This window comes from Helianthus annuus, chromosome 14 (assembly GCF_002127325.2).
Source record: "Helianthus annuus cultivar XRQ/B chromosome 14, HanXRQr2.0-SUNRISE, whole genome shotgun sequence".
NCBI classification, from domain to species: domain Eukaryota; kingdom Viridiplantae; phylum Streptophyta; class Magnoliopsida; order Asterales; family Asteraceae; genus Helianthus; species Helianthus annuus.
The window spans coordinates 75198783-75205106 of record NC_035446.2 but is presented as its reverse complement, the minus strand read 5'-3'; the positions used below and the strand labels follow the sequence as shown (position 1 = coordinate 75205106).

At 40.1% G+C, this 6324-nt stretch overlaps 1 non-coding gene across 1 annotated transcript; it reads right to left on the bottom strand.

The window, feature by feature from the left end:
* Positions 1–451: 451 nt before the first annotated feature.
* LOC118486894 lies at positions 452–558 on the bottom strand. Its single transcript, XR_004880060.1, has one exon. It is a non-coding gene; the product is annotated as a small nucleolar RNA R71 (small nucleolar RNA).
* Positions 559–6324: the final 5766 nt, after the last annotated feature.

Below are 6324 nucleotides of genomic sequence, written 5' to 3'. Positions count from 1 at the left end.
CGAACCCGAACGCTTTCTAAGAAAAAAACTTAAAGCAAAAAACCAAGAGAAAGTTTCGGGGGACCAACTTCCAATGGTGGATCAACGTACCCTCATGGATTACCTACGGCCCACTGTAGGTAATCTTGGCGCCGCTATCAATGCACCAAATGTTGAGGCCAACAACTTCGAACTTCGGCCGCATTTGATACAAATGCTCCAAAGCTCCGCAACCTTTCACGGGCTTGCGGACGAAGATCCTCACTTACATATTACTAACTTCTTGGAAATAAGTGATATTTTTCGGATCAATGGAGCATCAAATGACGCCATCCGCCTTCGAATGTTTCCATTTTCATTAAAAGACCGAGCTAAGGCTTGGCTTAACACCCTCCCAGTTGGCTCGGTAAACACCTTGGATGAACTAGCCCAAAAGTTTTTGTATAAGTATTTCCCTCCTGCTAAAACGGCTAAATTAATGACTGAAATTAATACATACTCACAAGAGGACGGGGAATCCTTATCTGAAACTTGGGAAAGGTTCAAGGAGCTACTAAGAAAGTGCCCTCATCATGGTCTTGCGGTGTGGCAACAAGTATCCACTTTCTACAATGGATTGTTGCCACACACAAGACAAACACTTGACTCTAGATCCAGGGGACTTTTAGGTAATCGTCGCCCAAATGAAATATATAATCAAATTAAGGAAATTGCTCAAACCAATTTTCAGTGGCACACTCCCCGAGGCAATAAATCTATTGCCCCGGGCGCCCATAAGGTTGATGAAAGCACTTCTTTACAAGCTCAAATCGAGGCCCTTTCGTCAAAAATCAAAAAGTTAAAAATGGCAAAAACGACCTCGGTTATGGCTTGTGAGGGGTGTGGTGGGCCACATGAAAATTGGAGTTGTATGAAAAAAATGTATAATCAAACAGAAACGGTAACTACATTGATAATAGACCTAGGCCGTTGGGTCCTCCAACGGGTACCTACAACCAAGGATGGCGTAACCACCCTAACCTTGGTTGGAGAGAACCCGACAATAGTAGTAACCAACAAAATCTAAACCAACGAACAAACTTTCAACAACCAAGAAACGAGTCACAAAATTTCTCTCAACAACAACAAGGGGGACGAGAGAGGCTTGAAGATCCCATATCTCGCCTCATCTCCGACACCGAAAAGAAAAACTCGGATCGATTCCAACAACTGGAATCAAACTTTAGAAATCAACAAGCTAGTATTCAAAACATTGAAAAACAAATAAATCAACTAGCTCAAAATTTCTCCGAGAGACCGCAAGGCGCGTTACCAAGCAATACCGAAACCAACCCCAAGGCGCAAGTACATCTCATCACGTTGAGAAACCGTACCGTAGGTCCCGAGGAGGCTCCACTACCTCTAGCTGAAAAGAGCCGATCTAGCCAAACCTCATTTTCACCAACACCACGACAAGAGACGGCTCCTCCACCAAATCCAGAGCTCACCAAGAATCCTCCGGCACCATATCCCGGCCGGTTGCTTCGCCAAAAGACCGATGAGCAATTCACAAAATTCGTAAATTTACTAAAACAATTGCATGTTAATATTCCATTTTTTGAAGTCCTAACTCAAATGCCTAAATATTCAAAGTTTATGAGGGATTTCCTCATACACAAAAGGAAAATTGAATCGTTGCAATTAGTTAATTTAGGTGAAGAATGCTCCGCCTTGCTACTCGACAAACTCCCGCAAAAGAAGATTGATCCCGGAAGCTTCACCATCCCTTGTTCGATTAGGCAATCTCCCATTCGCAATGCACTAGCCGACCTCGGGGCTAGCATCAACCTCATGCCCACATCAATGTTCGACCGTCTCAGCCTAGGAAAAACATGCCCTACAAAAATGAGCATACAACTCGCCGATAGGTCCGACAAATATCCACAAGGTGTCGCTGAAAATCTACTGGTTAAAGTCGGCGAATTTGTCTTCCCAGCCGACTTTGTCATACTAGATATGGAGGAGGATACCGAAGTACCACTCATCTTGGGAAGGGCATTCCTAGCTACGGCCCACGCAGTGGTAGACATGAATGGTGGAACACTAACATTGAGGGTTGGGGACAAGGAGATGAAGTTCAGGGTTGGTAAAAGAGTAGAAGACGACGACCCGGTCAATTACATGAAAATCATAGACTCAAGTTTGGATGATGTTCTCCAACGGTGCAACATGGGATCACTTGGGTAACATGTGACTGACTTTGGGTCTAGCCAAGGACCCTTATAAACGAGGCGCACCACGGAGTCATTCCGCGGAACTATCCTTAGTTTAGTTTCAATAACTTTTTATGCTTTCTAGTTTAGTTTTAATTTTCAGGAATAAAACACACTCTGGATGGTGAAGGATACTAAGAGAAGTTTGAACCAACACCCCATGCACAAAAACAGAGCCACCCGACAATTTTTCTTCATTACAGCAAGTTCAGCACGGGGTCGTGTCCAGCCAACACGGCCCGTGCTCAAGGATCTGCAGAAAAATGCCCAGTTCAGGTAACTGGACACGGGGCGTGTTCAGAACACGCCCCCGTGCCCAGCCTTCTGTTACTCTCTAATAATTTTTTGTTACTGGCGATCTGAACACGGGGCCGTGTCCAGACGCCCAGTAACATAAATTTTTGCTTTTTCACACCTTGTTACACATTCAATCAACCTAAAAACTTATTTTCGGGACACATTAAGGACAATGTGTAATTTAAGTGGGGGGGGGATGCTAAAACCTTGAATTTTGCAAGTCCTAATTACAAGCCTTTCACAAAACTCTATTGGAACCGCTAAACACCCCAATTTTTTCAAAAACTTTTCGTTTTTTTACTTGTCTTGGTTTAAATTGGGAATAACAAGTTCTAAAAAGATTTTATCTTTATAAATTTACAACCGATAGCGTCGTGATAAAAAGAACCAGCATAAGAAAATTATGAAACGGCATAACAAATCTAGTTAAAATTTGATTATATATACTTGATCACATAAAAACCCATTCCCACAATGAGTTTTGAGCCTTTATTGAGCATACAAATACACATCTTTTAAAACTAAATGCTCATCTTTCGTTTCTTGTGTGAATAGCCGCTTGGTTTATTACGACTCTAGAACTTGCCATGACGATACATTCCCGGTCCTTACCAACTTAAGCCCAAGTAAGTAAATGATGGAGGCATTAGGACTAACCCTTTTTTCTTTCAACACCATTATTTTTCTTTTTTTTACCACCTACCCAAAATCCCCCTAGTTAACCCCTTTGAGCCTAAACCTTTTCATTTCTGAACCCACAAAATAAACACCCTTTACCCACCAAAACCCTTTTTCATTTTAAACCCTTTATTTTAGTAAAAAGCTCGGTTTTTCATGTGACTTCCCAAAAAAAATGATGAAGCCTAGCAATAAACAAACAAGTTCATCAAAAAGAAACTTTGTTTGAAAATGCTTCAAATAAAAAGTCACAAAAACAAAAAGTTTTACGAAAACCGATGCTTTTTACACCTTTCGCCCTTTTCTACTAACCACTAACCCAACCACCTACCTTTAACCCAAGCCTAACCCTTCCCCAAAAGTCCTCTTGATATTTACAAAGGTGTATAGTTAAAAAGGAAGAGGATTGATTGCTTGGCAAGCATATGGTAGAAGTAAGTTCCATGCCGCTCTCGAGTGTTTCACAAATACATCTTCGGCCGAGTGTTGAGTGATCTCCTGTGAGGTATGTGAACTTGTATATAAATGAAATTTTAAAAGGGCATCTTATGCCCAAATAAATAATTTCTCTTATGTAATTGTTCAAAATAAATCATAACGAATAGGATTGTAAATAACATAAAAATAAAGCCTAATAAAGATCTTGGAATCCCGACGCTCAAGACAAGCCCAAAACCTTCTCTTCTACCCATTCCATTTGGGAGTGTAAGCCACATTGTAAAGAGTTTTGCTTGAGTACAAGCAAAGATTCAAGTGTAGGGGTATTTGATGTGTGCAAAATGCAACATATAAATTACATCAGATAAGGCTTAAAACTAACCCTTTTTTAGTACTAATGTTGGAAAAAGTGTGCTTTTGTCTTCCTTTTGTATTTTCAGGATTAAAAGAGCTTAATGAACAAAAGAAGCAAAAATGCAGCCAAATGTAACAATAATAGAAGAAAAGGAATAAACGTGGCATGCCCGACCCCTCGATTCCCAAACAAAAACAAGAGATCAGAAGGCTGAACACGCCACGTGCTCAATAAGCACGGGGGCATGCCCAATTGTCTGCAGAAAAGACAGTTGTAGAAGCTTCTATCACCCAACACGGGGGCGTGTCCACCAGACACGGGGTCGTGGTCAACGCAAAGATTCGTAGAATCCAAGCAAATCTTGATAGTACAGATACGCTTCTTCACATGGGGCCGTGCCCAGCGGACACGGGGGCGTGGTCAACTAATGCAGACAAATTGCATTTAATGAAGAAAGAGAAGATGGATGGACATGGGGCCGTGGCCAATGGACACGGGGCCATGTCCGGGCTTCTGTGTAGGCTATAAATAGGGGTGCTTGGCTCACTTGCAAATCATACCTTGGCAAACCACCTCTCTCACACTTCACCCACCCACCACCACCATCACAACCCACATCCACCACCATCATCCATCATAGAGTGTGTGTAGTAGTCTTGGGATCCAAGATTGATAGTAAGTGTTCTTGACAATCAAAGGCCATATTTGCCTAAGTCTCTTACATCACTTGGTGAAGACAGGCATTTAATGTAATAGTTTTTATTTTTAATCTTTTCGCACTTTTTATTTGGTTATGTATTAATAACTTTAATAACTAGTTTCTTATGTTGAAGGTGAAACTTCCTTATCGTTTGTCCGTGGTGTCTTAGCGTTATTTTACTGTCTATATAAAATAAAAGATTTACACCATTCATATCTCCACGGTCTATATGGAAATATGTTGGCTACCTGGTCGGGGGTTAAGGGAATGGTTTGGTAAGCGTCTTGCCTTGTTCAGTGTATAGATCCTGCAAGGACCTGGGTCAAGCTTAGTAGGACCTCCTTCAATACCCACTGGTATTGGATGGCGAGGGTTCGAATTTCTTGATCTCCTCATATATAAACTACTATTAATACAGTAACCCGGCTACTTAGGATTGTATCCCTGCTGACTCAAACTACTTAGCCGAGGGTAACGTCACCTTGAAAAGAGGGGCCTACCACATAACGTATTAATAACTTAATTAATTATCTTTCAATAATCCAATCCTTTAGGATTGTATCCTTGCTGACTCAAACTACTGGGTTGAGGGTAACGTCACCTTCAAAAAAGGGCCTACTACTATAACTAAGATAATCTCTTAAAAAGTGCAAAAGTGCGGAAATAATCAAAGGTTACACTAAAGGCGAGTCGGATCCAAGTGATTCATCTTGTCTATCTGTTTTTATTTTTATTTTATTTTTTTCAGCATTTTTAGTTTTTATTTTCATGTTTAAACCTTTTTCTAAAATTATGATTTGATTAGACGTTGAGGATAAACCGGTACTAAAAGCTCTTGTGTCCTTGGACGACCTCGGTATCTTACCAACACTATACTACGCTCACGATGGGTGCACTTGCCCATATGTGTGTTTAGCGTTAGTAGAATATCGTGTTTTATAAATTTAAAACTTGACTAAAGTGTTAAAATGGGCTAAAAATATATATAAAAATATATACACACATCAACAATACACAAAAATTAGTTTGTTTCCCTTTTAAATAGATACAATAGTTATAGTTTGTATTTGTAAATATAAAAAACGTTTTTAACCAACATGATACCCACCTCAACTCTGATCTCTCCGTTCGTCAAAGTCTCCATCGCCATCTCCAGCAAAGGTCACCATCATCATATCAGGTCACGTTGCTCTCTGTGAAACCGAATGGTGTTAAAGCAGGAAGAGTTAATATGATTATTGGTCTTTTTAGTATTAGGCTACTGTCAAAACGTCTTAATTCTTTTATTGGAGCTTTTTTAATTATGGGTTCTTTTAGTATAAACCCTTTTTCTATCATGCGAGAAAGTAAAACCTAATCATACTAAAAACCTATGAATTTTAAGCCTACAACTCTATAACAACTCTCCTATATATTCTTTAGATACACTCGTATATGTACATGTCCGAAGATAGCTAAACATAGGTAGGCAAATAGATATGACAACAAATCTAACAAATTAAAGCCACGTACTTCCTTTAATTACTATTACAAAGGTAACAGTTCCCCTAAAACCCTTAACGTGACCCTAAGCACTCCCAAATACATTTCGTACATGAGAAACGGACCCGAGATACCTTCGTAAT